The following is a 15461-nucleotide window of genomic DNA, read 5'->3' as shown; positions in this document are numbered from 1 at the left end:
TGTGGCCCAGGATGGGCCATTTGGCCCATTGTGTTCGTGCTGCCTCTCTGCAAGTGTAACTCACTCAGTCCCACTCCCCCACCTTTACCGCCGCCCCCCCCCCAGCCCTGCAATCCTTTCTCTTGAGACAATGGTGCCATTCCCTTTTGAAAGCCTCGATTCGACCTGCCTCCACCGCATTCTCAGGGGAAGTCGTCCAGATCCCAAACACTCAGTGGGCGAAACAAAATGTTTTCCCCGTATTGCTGTTGCCTCTTTTGTTGATTAGGTAGGCAGAGTGTCTCTGAGGATTAGCAGGGTAAATACGTGGGGTTCCGGGAATAGGGCCTGGGCGGGATTGTTGTCGGTGCAGGCTCGATGGGCTGAATGGCCTCCTTCTGCACTGTAGGGATTCCATTCTATGAATGATTCTTACAAGAAAGTCACCATAGTCCCAGAGGAATGTAAGTTGCTCTCCCCTTTTGAGAGAGAGAGACTTCTTAAATTCATTCATGGGATATGGAAGTCGCTGGCTGGGCCCAGCATTTATTGCCCATCCCTAGTTGCCCTTGGAGGGCAGTTGAGAGTCAACCACATTGGCTGTGGCTCTGGAGTCACATGTAGGCCAGACCGGGGTAAGGGCGGCAGATTTCCTTCCCTAAAGGAACCAGATGGGTTTTTCCAACAATGGGTCATCAGTAGATTCTTAATTCCAGATATGTTTTATGACTGAATTCAAATTCCACCATCTGCTGTGGCGGGGATTCGAACCCAGGTACCCCAGAACATTAGCTGAGTTTCTGGGTTAATAGTCTAGCGATAATACCACTGGGCCAGCGCCTGCCCACCGCAAAACGTTGTTGAGGCTGTGGGAGGTTGGGGTGGTGGAAACCAAATGTAAATGCCAGGACTCCGAGTCACAGCATTTTGTGACAGCCACAGGATGAGGAATTATGGAACATTGGCCAGGGTAGCATGCGGATTGGCCATTATCTTATTGAATGTTCAGAACAAATGGATGTGTGGCACGGTTGGCACAGTGGGTTAGCACGGCTGCCTCACAGCGCCAGGGACCCGGGTTCCATTCCCGGCTCGGGTCACTGTCTGTGTGGGAGTTTGCACCTTCTCCCCGTGTCTGCATGGGTTTCCTCCGGGTGCTCTGGTTTCCCCCCACAGTCCAAAGATGTGCGGGTTAGGGGGATTGGCCATGCTAAATTGCCCCTTAGTGTCCAAAGATGTGCAGGTTAGGTGGATTGGCCATGATAAATTGCCCCTTAGTGTCCAAAGATGAGTGGATTAGGTGGATTGGCCATGCTAAATTGCCCCTCAGTGTCCAAAGATGTGTAGGTTAGGTGGGTTGGCCATGCTAATTTGCACTTAGTGTCCAAAGATGTTTAGGTTAGGTGGATTGGCCATGCTAAATTGCCCCTCAGTGTCCAAAGATGTGTAGGTTAGGTGGGTTGGCCATGCTAATTTGCACTTAGTGTCCAAAGATGTTTAGGTTAGGTGGATTGGCCATGCTAAATTGCCCCTTAGTGTCCAAAGATGTGCAGGTTAGGTGAATTAGCCATGCTAAATTGCCCCTTAGTGTTCAAAGATGTGCAGGTTAGGTGGATTGGCCATGCTACATTGCCCCTTAGTGTCCAAAGATGTACATGTTAGGTGGATTGGCCATGCTAAATTGCCCCCTTAGTGTCCAAAGATGAGTGTGTTAGGTGGATTGGCCATGCTAAATTGCCCCTTCGTGTCCAAAGATGAGTGTGTTAGGTGGATTGGCCATGCTAAATTGCCCCTTCGTGTCCAAAGATACATAGGTTAGAGGGACGAGCAGGGGTAAATACATGGCATTACGAGTAAATCTGGGTCAGAATCGGTGCAGGGTTGATGGGCCGAATGGCCTCCTTCTGCACTGTCGGGATTGTCTGATTCAATGAAAAGACAGAATGGCCCTCAGAGACTTGGCGATATGACCTTAACTTACTCGAATGGGAAGTGAGAGGAGGATAAACACTGGAGTAGGGGAGGTTTGGGGTGGGGGGGGGGAGGGCGGTCAGTTTGGGGCTGGAATGGGTGTCATAAACCCATCATGACACCCGTGCGATTGACAGGTGAGAGTGAGAGGGAGCGCCACAGAGAAGCCAGCGAGACGATTTTGCGGAAAGGGGAAAAAAAAACAGCCATAACTCAGCAGTCAGGACGTGAGGGGAAAATCCCAAGGCTTTTCGGCTCCAGTCTTCCTGTTGGCTGGGAAGGGATTTATACATAAATAGAGCCTTGAAAGTGCTGGTAATAGATGTGCTTTTGACCTTTGCTCTTTCCTCTCCCCCCTCCACCACTTGTCCTCCCTCCCCCGGGGACAGTTTGTCGTCAGCACTGGGCTGAGGCCTACTTCACCAACCCTGTAATCTGCAGCCTAGCTGCAGGCAGAGGTCACTCTGACGTCATGGCAACAGCAGAAGGAAAGCAAACACTCGGCGGGTATTTATAGCTTCGGCTGGCCGGGCTTCTGACATCCCGGGGAACGTGTTTCCATGACGATCGCCTGACAGGCTGCGGCCTGCCGAAAGGCGCAGCGACCGTTTGCCCGTCAAGTTTAGGGCGGGCCACGGTCCCCCTGGCCTACACGGCAATGTGCTGAAATGGCGCCGTTTTTCATCATAGAATCTCCACAGTGCAGAAGGAGGCCATTCCCACCCAGGCCCTATCTCCATCAACCTACTTATTTCACCTGCTAATCCCCTGATATTAAGGGGCAATTTAGCACGGCCAATCCACCTAACCAACACATCTTTGGACACTAAGGGGCAATTTAGCACGGCCAATCCACCTAACCAACACATCTTTGGACACTAAGGGGCAATTTAGCACGGCCAATCCACCTAACCAACACATCTTTGGACACTGAGGGGCAATTTAGCACGGCCAATCCACCTAACCAACACATCTTTGGACACTAAGGGGCAATTTAGCACGGCCAATCCACCTAACCAACACATCTTTGGACACTAAGGGGCAATTTAGCATGGCTAATCCACCTAACCTATGTATCTTTGGACACGAAGGGGCAATTTAGCATGGCCAATCCACCTAACCCATACATCTTTGGACACTAAAGATCAATTTAGTATGGACAATCTACCTAACCAGCACATCTTTGGACAGTAAGGGGCAATTTAGCATAGCCAATCCACCTAACCCGTACATCTTTAGACAATAAGATGCAATTTAGCATGGCCAATCCACCTAACCTGCACATCTTTAGACACAAAAGGGAAATTTAGCATGGTCAATGCACCCTAACCAACACGTCTTTCAGACTGTGGGAGGAAACCGGAGCACCCGGAGAAAACCCACGCAGACATGGGGGAGAACATGCAGGCTCCACACAGACAGTGACCCGAGCCGGGAATCGAACCTGGGTCCCTGGAGCTGTGAGGCAGCAGTGCTAACCACCGTGCTGCCGTGCCGCCCTAACAGTTGACAATGGTTTCATGGTCATCAGTAGATCCTTAATTCCAGATATTTTTATTGAATTCAGATTCAGGGTGGCACAGTGGTTAGCGCTGCTGCCTCACAGCGCCAGGGACCTGGGTTCGATTCCCGGCTTGGGTCACTGACTGTGCAGAGTCTACACATTCTTCCCCCATGTCTGCGTGGGTTTCCTCACACAGTCCAAAGATGTGCGGGGTGAGGTGGATTGGCCGTGCTAAATTGATCCTGAGTGTCAAGAGGACTAGCTCGGGTAAATGCATGGGGTTGTGGGGATTTGGCCTGGGTGGGATTCTGGCCAGTACAGGCTCGATGGGCCAAATGGCCTCCTTCTGCACTGTAGGATTCTATGATTCCACTATCTGCTGTGGTCAGATTTGATCCCGAGAATATTAGTTGAGTTTCTCGATAAATAGACCAGCGATAGGGCCATCACCTCCCACTTTTTCTCCCACCCTCTCGTTCTCCGCCTTTGATGACTTTTGTCCCTGCGAGTGACTGCTAAGGGGTGGCGGGGGTGCGGTATCCGCCAGGGAGGAGGCGCTGAGACCTCGGTTCGAGGTCGCGTACCCACAGGACGGCACCTATGACAGAATGGCGCTCCTGCCACAGTCGGCCCGGATTCCTGCACTGGGGAGTCGACCTTCAACCCTCCGGCGGTGAGGCAAAGGACAGAGAGGGAGGGAGAGCGAGGGTGACCCAGTGCGCTCACAGTGACGCCAGTATTGGAAAGGAGGGCGCGGTAGAAATGGAAGTTCCCATCGGCAGGAATGTGGGTGGGTTTTGGGAGGGGAGTGGGTGACAGGGGGGTATAGCAAGGTTTAGAAAGGGGGTATAGCGAGAGATCCGAATATAGAGAGATCAGAAAATGTTTGTATTCATATGAGGGATGTGGGAGTCGCAGTCGAAGGTAGCAGGTGTGGCCCAAACTTAGCTATGGGATCACAGAATTCCTACAGTGCAGAAGGAGGCCATTTGGCCCATCGAGCCTGCAACAGAGCATCTTATCCAGGCCAACTCCCTGCACTATCCCTATAACCCCACACACTTACCATGGTCAATCCACCTAACCCACACATCTTTGAACACTAAGGGGCAATTTAGCATGGCCAATCCACCTAACCCACACATCTTTGAACACTAAGGGGCAATTTAGCATGGCCAATCCACCTAACCTACACCTCTTTGGACACTAAGGGGCAATTTAGTATCACCAATCCACCTAACCTATACATGCTTGGACACTAAGAGGCAATTTAGCATGGCCAATCCACCTAACCTACACCTCTTTGGACACAAAGGGGCAATTTAGCATGGCCAACCCACCTAACCTGCACATCTTTGTACACTAAGGGGCAATTTAGCATGGCCAATCAACCTAATTTACACATCTTTGGACACTAAGGGGCAATTTAGTATCACCAATCCACCTAACCTATACATGCTTGGACACTAAGAGGCAATTTAGCATTGCCAATCCACCTAACCCGCACATCTTTGGACTCTAAGGGACAACTTACCATGGCCAATCCAACTAACCCGCACTTCTTTGGACTGTGGGAGAAAACCGGAGCACCCGGAGGAAACCCACGCAGACACGGGGAGAATGTGCAAACTCCCCACTGAGAGGTACCCAAGCCGGGAATTGAACCTGGATCACTGGCACTGTGTGGCATCAGTGCTAACCACTGTGCCACCGTGCTGCCCATTGTTGCCCCTTGAGAAAGAGCTGCCGCGGACTGAGTGGGCAGGAGGGAGGTGTCTGAGAGGACGCTTCAGTTGTTGGATCAGAGAGGTGGAGAGGCTGTCCACCCTCTCCCCACACCCGATGGAGTACACCCTTGCTGAGGTACAGAGGGTTCAGTGTATGTGGGGCCTCCACTCAATGCCTGCCATTTCCAACTCCTGGTGTTGTTAACACTCTGACTGTATTTCCAACTCCACCACTGGGAGGAGCTCCGCAGCTGACGTTCCATATATGACATTAGGCACAAAATGGCCGCCCTCCTGCCTCCTTCCCTCTTTCTCAATCCGGTCATCCACCTTCAAATTTCCCATTTGTTACAGTTTTAAATAATGGGCAGGTCTCTGGGGAAGTGGTGGGGGATGTGGGCACAAGATGCCTTGCCCCCAGAGAGCCAACACAGACACAGCAGCCCCCTTCTGTGCTGTACCCATTCTAAGATTCCGGATATATGGCCAATCCCCCTAACCTGCACATCTTTGGACACTAAGGGGCAATTTAGCACGGCCAATCCACCTAACCTACACATCTTTGGAGTGTGGGAGGAAACCGGAGCACCCGGAGGAAACCCACACAGAGACGGGGAGAGCGTGCGGGGGAATTGGGATGGAGGGGGGGGGGGAATGGGTAATAAATGCCAGGCCCAACCAGCGACATCCACATCCCATAAAATGAATTTTTATAACTCTTGCCGGAGGGTCCCAAGCTCTGGCATTCCCACCCTACACCTCTCTCACCGCACTCCCTCCCTTGAAGACGTTCCTTATATCCAAAAATGTATTTATTAGTCACAAGTAAGGCTGACATTAACACTGCAATGAAGTTACTGTGAAAATCCCCCACTCCGGCGCCTGTTCGGGCAACACTGAGGGAGAATTTAGCACGGCCAGTCCACCCTAACCAGCACGTCTTTCGGACTGTGGGAGGAAACCGGAGCACCCGGAGGAAACCCATGCAGACACGGGGGAGAACATGGGAACTCCGCACAGTCAGTGGTTTGAGTTATAAGGAGAGGCTGGATAGACTGGGATTTTTTTCCCTGGAACGTAGGAGGCTTAGGAGTGAACTTATAGAGGTCTATAAAATAATGAGGGGTGCAGATCAACGAGATCGTCAATATCTTTTCCCAAAGGTAGGGGAGTCTAAAACTAGAGGGCATAGGTTTAAGGTGAGAGGGGAGAGATACAAAAGGGTCCAGAGGGGCAATTTTTTCACACAGAGGGTGGTGAGTGTCTGGTACGAGCTGCCAGAGGCAGTAGTAGAGGCGGGTACAATTTTGTCTTTTAAAAAGCATTTAGACAGTCACATGGGTAAGATGGGTATAGAGGGATATGGGCCAAATGCAGGCAATTGGGACTAGCTTAGGGGTTAAAAAAAGTGGCGGCATGGACAAGTTGGGCCGAAGGGTCTGTTTCCATGCTGGAAACCTCTAAGACAGTGACCCAAGCCGGGAATCAAACCCGGGTCCCTGGTGTTGTGAGGCAGTAGTGCTAACCACTGTGCCACCGAGGAGTTGAGGGACTATGAGAGGTCCTCTGTGATGTGGACGCCTAGGAGCTTGAAGCTGTAGACACTTTCCACCTCTCCCTCATTGATGTAAATGGGGGTGTGTGTACTGCCTCTAGACTTCCTGCAGTCCACAATGAGTCCTTTGGTCTTCTTAGTGTTGAGGGCCAGGTTGTTCCCAGCACCGGATGTTGGACCTTTTCCCTGTAGGCTGACTTGTCGTACCACCGTAAGTGTTGCCCGTGAATTTGATGGTGGTATTGGACTCACAGACAGGCACATTGCCTTGGGTGAACCATCTGGTCGGACCCCATTTGGAGAATTGCGAGCAATTTTGGGCCCCGTATCTAAGGAAGGATGTGCTGGCCTTGGAAAGGGCCCAGAGGAGGTTCACAAGAAGGATCCCTGGAATGAAGAGCTTGTCGTATGAGGAACGGTTAAGGACTCTGGGTCTGTACTCGTTGGAGTTTAGAAGGATATGGGGGGGATCTTATTGAAACTTACAGGATACTGCGAGGCCTGGATAGAGTGGACGTGGAGAGGATGTTTCCACGAGTAGGAAAAACTAGAACCAGAGGGCACAACCTCAGGCTAAAGGGACGATCCTTTAGAACCGAGATGAGGAGGAATTTCTTCAGCCAGAGAGTGGTGAATCTGTGGAACTCTTTGCCGCAGAAGGCTGTGGAGGCCGGGTCATTGAGTGTCTTTAAGACAGAGATAGATAGGTTCTTGATTAATAAGGGGATCAGGGGTTATGGGGAAAAGGCAGGAGAATGGGGATGAGAAAAATATCAGCCATGATTGAATGGCGGAGCAGACTCGATGGGCCAAGTGGCCTAATTCTGCTCCCATGCCTTATGGTCTTGTGGTGAAGAGGGAGTAGCGAACGGGGGTCCACACGCATCCTTGTGGAGCCCCGGTGCTCAGGGTTAGGGTGGGGAAGGCAAGGTTACCTAGCCTGACAGACTGAGGACTGCTGGTTAGGAAGACGAGCTGGTTGGGGTGCATTGGCCGTGCTAAATTCTCCCTCAGTGTTACCCGAACAGGCGCCGGGGTGTGGCGACTGGGGGTTTTTCACAGTAACTTCATTGCAGTGTTAATGTAAGTCTACTTGTGACTAATAAATAAATTTAAACTTAAAATGTAACCATTGTGGCTGTTTGCTGCTAGGATTTACTAGGGTGCTACCGGGATTTGATGGTTTGAGTTATAAGGAGAGGCTGGATAGACTGGGACTTTTTTCCCTGGAGCGCAGGAGGCTGAGGGGTGATCTTATAGAGGTCTATAAAATAATGAGGGGCATAGATCAGCTAGATAGTCAATATCTTTTCCCAAAGGTAGGGGAGTCTAAAACTAGAGGGCATAGGTTTAAGGTGAGAGGGGAGAGATACAAAAGGGGCCATTTTTTCACACAGAGGATGGTGAGTGTCTGGAACGAGCTGCCAGAGGTAGTGGTGGTTCTAGATAGTAGTTCTAGTAGTAGTTCTGGACCTAGTTCTGGGAAATGAGCCCGGTCAGGTCGTCAAAGTTTCAGTAGGGGAACATGTGGCAAATAGTGACCACAACTCTGTTAACTTTAGGATAGTAATGGACAAGGACGAGTGTTGTCCTAAGAGTAGGGTGCTAAATTGGGGGAAGGCTAACTATAGCCGGATTAGGCAGGAATTGGTGGCCGTTGATTGGGAGAGACTGTTTGGGGGTAAGTCCACGTCTGGCATGTGGGAGTCTTTTAAGGAACAGTTGATAAGGCTGCAGGACAGGCATGTGCCTGTAAAAAGGAAGGATAGGAAAGGTAGGATTCGAGAGCCGTGGATAATCAGGGCAATTGAGGATCTGATCAAAAAGAAAAGAGAGGCGTACGTTTGGTCCAAGCAACTGAAAACAGATGGAGCTCTGGAGGAATACAGAGAGAGTAGGAAAGAACTCAAACGGGGAGTCAGAAGGGCAAAAAGAGGTCACGAAATGTTCTTGGCAGACAGGATTAAGGAGAATCCTAAGGCATTTTATTCATATGTTAGGAACAAAAGAGTTGTCAGGGAAAAGGTCGGACCTCTCAGGGACAAAGGAGGGGAATTATGCTTCGAACCCAAGGGAATAGGGGAGATCCTAAATGAATACTTTGCATCGGTATTCCCAAAGGAGAGGGACTTGTTGACTGGGAGTGTCTCAGAGGGAGGTGTTGACCCGTTAAAGAGAATCTCCATTACAAGGGAGGAAGTGTTAGGTTTTTTAGGTAACATTAAAACTGGCAAATCCCCAGGGCCTGATGGCATCTATCCTAGACTGCTCAGGGAGATCTTTGTCTCTTTATTGGACACAGGTGAGGTCCCTGAGGATTGGAGGATAGCGAATGTGGTACCGTTATTTAAGAAGGGTAGCAGGGATAACCCGGGTAATTATAGGCCAGTGAGCTTGACGTCCGTGGTAGGGAACCACAGACCACGGTACCACAGTACCACGGACGTCAAGCTCACTGGCCTATAATTATAAGAACTTTAACCTGGTGTTGTTAAACTCCTTACTGTGTTTACCCCAGTCCAACACCGGCATTTCCACATCTTGGCCATAGGAGACAGAGGGTAGTGGTCGAAGGGTCTTTTTCCGGTTGGAGGTCTGTGACCAGTGGTGTTCCGCAGGGCTCTGTACTGGGACCTCTGCTATTTGTGATATATATAAATGATTTGGAAGAAGGTGTAACTGGTGTTATCAGCAAGTTTGCGGATGACATGAAGTTGGCTGGACTTGCAGATAGCGATGAACATTGTCGGGCAATACAGCAGGATATAGATAGGCTGGAAAATTGGGCGGAGAAATGGCAGATGGAATTTAATCCAGATAAATGCGAAGTGCTGCATTTTGGAAGAACTAATGTAGGGAGGAGTTATACAATAAATGGCAGAGTCATCATGAGTATAGAAACACAGAGGGACCTAGGTGTGCAACTCCACAAATCCTTGAAGGTGGCAGCACAGTGGAGAAGGTGGTGAAGAAGGCATATGGTATGCTTGCCTTTATAGGACGGGGTATAGAGTATAAAAGCTGGAGTCTGATGTTGCAGCTGTATAGAACGCTGGTTAGGCCACATTTGGAGTACTGCATCCAGTTCTGGTCGCCGCACTACCAGAAGGACGTGGAGGCGTTAGAGAGAGTGCAGAGAAGGTTTACCAGGATGTTGCCTGGTATGGAGGGTCTTAGCTATGAGGAGAGATTGGGTAAACTGGGCTTGTTCTCCCTGGAAAGACAGAGAATGAGGGGAGACCTAATAGAGGTGTGCAAAATGATGAAGGGGATAGATAGGGTGAATAGTGGGAAGCTTTTTCCCAGGTCGGAAGTGACGATCACGAGGGGTCACGGGCTCAAGGTGAGAGGGCGAGGTATAACTCAGATATCAGAGGGACATTTTTTACACAGAGAGTGGTGGGGGCCTGGAATGCGCTGCCAAGTAGGGTGGTGGAGGCAGACACGCTGGCATCGTTTAAGACTTACCTGGATAGTCACATGAGCAGTCTGGGAATGGAGGGATACAAACGAATGGTCTAGTTGGACCAATGAGCGGCACAGGCTTGGAGGGCCGAAGGGCCTGTTTCCTGTGCTGTACTGTTCTTTGTTCTTTGTTCTTTGTTCTAGAGGCAGGTACAATTTTGTCTTTTAAAAAGCGTTTGGACAGTTACGTGGGTAAGATGGCTATAGAGGGATATAGGCCAAACACGGGCAATTGGGACTAGCTTTGGGGTTAAAAAAAGGGCGGCATGGATAAAGGGGTGCCATTGGGCCGAAGGGCCTGTTTCCAGTGGGCGGCACGGTAGCACAGTGGTTAGCACTGCTGCTTCACAGCTCCAGGGACCTGGGTTCGATTCCCGGCTTGGAGTCACTGTCTGTGTGGAGTTTGCACCTTCTCCCCGTGTCTGCGTGGGTTTCCTCCGGGTGCTCCGGTTTCCTCCCACAGTCCAAAGATGTGTGGGTTAGGTTGATTGGCTATGCTAAAAATTGCCCTTAGTGTCCTGAGATGCGTAGGTTAGAGGGATTAGTGGGTAAATTATATAGGGGTATGGGGGTAGGGCCTGGGTGGGATTGTGGTCGGTGCAGACTTGATGGGCCAAATGGCCTCTTTCTGTGCTGTAGGGATTCTATGATTTCAGTGCCGTAAACCTCTATGACTCCATGACTCTTGGTGTCAATTGTTGTTTGAGAATCATGCAATGCATGACATTTTCCTCCATACAGGACACTATCCAAGTGTAAATTGTTGTGTAGCTATATATTGAAGGAAATTTAGGCTTCACGTTAGGTGTTTTGAATTCTTAACTACGAAGTAAATGTGTGATCCACTCCAGGGCATGCCCAGACTCGGCAAGCTGACTAAACTAAACTCTCATTCACACCCGTGCCAAAGTCACATTGCATTCTGTCTTGTGGCTGCTTCTCAATTAATCTCCCACTGACCACAATCCCACCCAGGCCCGATTCCCATAATCCCACATATTTCCCCTGATAATCCCCCTGACACGAGGGTCAATTTAGCATGGCCAATCCACCTAACCCGCACATCTTTGGACACGAAGGGGCAATTTAGCACGGCCAATCCACCTAACCTGCACATCTTTGGACACGAAGGGGCAATTTAGCACGGCCAATCCACCTAACCAGCACATCTTTGGACACGAAGGGGCAATTTAGCATGGCCAATCCACCTAACCTGTACATCTTTGGACACTAAGGGGCACTTTAGCATGGCCAATCCACCTAACCTACACATCTTTGGACACTAAGGGTCAATTTAGCATGGCCAATCCACCTAACCTGCACATCTTTGGACACGAAGGGGCAATTTAGCATGGCCAATCCACCTAACCCGCACATCTTTGGACACTAAGGGGCAATTTAGCATGGCCAATCCACCTAACCTGCACATCTTTGGACACTAAGGGGTAATTTAGCATGGCCAATCCACCTAGCCTACACATCTTTGGACACTAAGGGACAATTTAGCATGGCCAATCCACCTAACCTGCACATCTTTGGACATGAAGGGGCAATTTAGCATGGCCAATCCACCTAACCTGCACATCTTTGGACACTAAGGGACAATTTAGCATGGCCAATCCACCTAACCCGCACATCTTTGGACACTAAGGGGCAATTTAGCATGGCCAATCCACCTAACCTGCACATCTTTGGACACTAAGGGGCAATTTAGCATGGCCAATCCACCGAACCTGCACATTTTTGGATTGTGGGAGGAAACCGGAGCACGCGGAGGAAACCCACGCAGACACGGGGAGAACGTGCAAACTCCACACAGACAGTTACCTGAGGCTGGAATTGAACCCGGGTCCTGAGCGCTGTGAGGCAGCAGTGCTAACCACTGTGTTACTGTGCCATTATCCGATTTCCCGGTACAGGATGAGAAGAGATCTCCTCCCATTTAGTATTTGGGAAGACAGCAGCCATTGTTTCCAGTCCCCTCTCCAAACTCTGTTCCCTAACAGGTGACTCCATCCCCTCCTTGGCACCGGTTCCAGGTTTACCCTGTCTGTCCGCAACTTTGGCGTCGCATTCAGTCTCGAGATGAATTTTGACCTCACACCCCACTTCCACCCTTGGAAGGTCATCCAACTTCACTCCAGTCCCAGCTCCTGAACCCCCTATCCGTGCCTTCGTTATCCCGAGACTTGGCCAGGTCACTGCACTCCTGGCTGGTCATACAGTCATAGAGTCATAGAGGTTTACAGCATGGAAACAGGCCCTTCGGCCCAACTTGTCCATGCCGCACTTTTTACTTAACCACTGAGCTAGGCCTAATTGCCCGTGTTTGGCCCATATCCCTCTATACCCATCTTACCCATGTAACTGTCTAAAAGCTTTTTAAAAGACAAAATTGTACCCGCCTCTACTACTACCTCTGGCAGCTCGTTCCAGACACTCACCACCCTCTATGTGAAAAAATTGTCCCTCTGGACACTTTTGTATCTCTCCCCTCTCACCTTAAACCTACGCCTTCTAGTTTTAGACTCCCCTACCTTTGGGAAAAGATATTGACTATCTAGCTGATCTATGCCCCTCATTATTTTATAGACATAGAACATAGAACATAGAACATTACAGCGCAGAACAGGCCCTTCGGCCCACGATGTTGCACCGACCAGTTAAAAAAAAAACTGTGACCCTCCAACCTAAACCAATTTCTTTTCGTCCATGAACCTATCTACGGATCTCTTAAACGCCCCCAAACTAGGCGCATTTACTACTGATGCTGGCAGGGCATTCCAATCCCTCACCACCCTCTGGGTAAAGAACCTACCCCTGACATCGGTTCTATAACTACCCCCCCTCAATTTAAAGCCATGCCCCCTCGTGCTGGATTTCTCCATCAGAGGAAAAAGGCTATCACTATCCACCCTATCTAAACCTCTAATCATCTTATATGTTTCAATAAGATCCCCTCTTAGCCGCCGCCTTTCCAGCGAAAACAATCCCAAATCCCTCAGCCTCTCCTCATAGGATCTCCCCTCCATACCAGGCAACATCCTGGTAAACCTCCTCTGCACCCTCTCCAAAGCCTCCACATCCTTCCTGTAATGTGGGGACCTCTAGAAGATCACCCCTCAGCCTCCTACGCTCCAGAGAAAGAAGTTCCAGTCTATCCAGCCCCTCCTTATAACTCAAACCATCAAGTCCCAGTAGCATCCTAGTAAATCTTTTCTGCACTCTTTCTAGTTTAATAATATCCTTTCTATAATAGGGTGACCAGAACTGTACACAGTATTCCAAGTGTGGCCTGACCAATGTCTTGTACAACTTCAACAAGGCGTCCCAACTCCTGTATTCAATGTTCTGACCGATTAAACCAAGCATGCCGAATGCCTTCTTCACTACTCTGTCCACCCGTGACTCCACTTTCAAGGAGCTATGAACCTGTACCACTAGATCTCTTTGTTCTGTAACTCTCCCCAAAGCCCTACCATTAACTGAGTAAGTCCTGCCCTGGTTCGGGTTCGATTCCCGGCTCGGGTCACTGTCTGTGTGGAGTTTGCACATTCTCCTCGTGTCTGCGTGGGTTTCCTCCGGGTGCTCCGGTTTCCTCCCACAGTCCAAAGATGTGCAGGTTAGGTTGATTGGCCATGCTAAAATTGCCCCTTAGTGTCCTGGGATGCGTAGGTTAAAGGGATTAGTGGGTAAATATCTGGGGGTAGGGCCTGGGTGGGATTGTGGTCGGTGCAGACTCGATGGGCCGAATGGCCTCCTTCTGCACTGTAGGGTTTCTATGTTCTATGTTTCTATGGTTCAATCTACCAAAATGCTTCACCTCGCATTTGTCTAAATTAAACTCCATCTGCCATTCGTCAGCCCAATGGCCCAATTGATCCTTGATAACCTTCTTCACTGTCCACTATGCCACCAATCTTGGTGTCATCTGCAAACTTACTAACCATGCCTCCTATATTCTCATCCAAATCATTAATATAAATGACAAATAACAGTGGACCCAGCACTGATCCCTGAGGCACCCCGCTGGTCACAGGCCTCCAGTTTGAAAAACAACCCTCTATAATCACCCTCTGTCTTCTGTCGTCAAGCCAATTTTGTATCCAATTGGCTACTTCACCCTGGATCCCATGAGATTTCCCCACATTCTACCTGAGGTCATCCAAAGTTCGGCTGCCCTTGTCTTAACCTGTGGCAGCTTCCATTCCCCTAGTTTGCTGACGACACCACCGTTGTGGGTCGGATCTCAAACAATGACGAGACAGAGTACAGGAATGAGACAGAGAATCTGGTGAACTGGTGCGGCAACAATAATCTCTCCCTCAATGTCAACAAAACGAAGGGGATTGTCATCGACTTCAGGAAGTGTAAAGGAGAACATGCCCCTGTCTACATCAATGGGGATGAAATGGAAATGGTCGAGAGCTTCAGGTTTTTAGGTGTCCAGATCACCAACAACCTGTCCTGGTCCCCTCATGCCGACACTATAGTTAAGAAAGCCCCACCAACGCCTCTACTTTCTCAGAAGACGAAGGAAATTTGGCATGTCCGCTACGACTCTCACCAACTTTTACAGATGCACCATAGAAAGCATTCTTTCTGGTTGTATCACAGCTTGGTCTGGGCTCCTGCTCCGTCCAAGACCGCAGGAAATACAAGGGGTCATGAATGAAGCCCAATCCATCATGCAAACCAGCCTCCCATCCACTGAATCTGTCTACACTTCCTGCTGCCTCGGGAAAGGCAGCCAGCATAATCAAGGACCCCACGCACCCCGGACATTCTCTCTTCCACCTTCTTCCATCGGGAAAAAGATACAAAAGTCTGAAGTCACGTACCAACCAACTCAAGAACAGCTTCTTCCCTGCTGCTGTCAGACTTTTGAATGGACCTACCTCGCATTAAGTTGATCTTTTTCTACACCCTTGCTATGACTGTAACACTACATTCTGAACCCTCTCCTTTCCTTCTCTATGAACGGTATGCTCTGTCTGTATAGCGCGCAAGAAACAATACTTTTCACTGTATCCCAATACATGTGACAATAATAAATCAAATCAAATCCTTCTCCCCTATGTACTCTATGAACGGTATGCTTTGTCTGTATAGCGCACAAGAAACAATACTTTTCACTGTGTCCCAATACATGTGACAATAATCATAGAAATCATAGAAACCCTACAGTGCAGAAGGAGGCCATTCGGCCCATCGAGTCTGCACCGACCACAATCCCACCCAGGCTCTACCCCCACATATT

This window comes from Mustelus asterias, unplaced genomic scaffold, assembly GCF_964213995.1.
Source record: "Mustelus asterias unplaced genomic scaffold, sMusAst1.hap1.1 HAP1_SCAFFOLD_1412, whole genome shotgun sequence".
NCBI lineage: Eukaryota > Metazoa > Chordata > Chondrichthyes > Carcharhiniformes > Triakidae > Mustelus > Mustelus asterias.
This window is presented reverse-complemented; position numbering follows the sequence as displayed.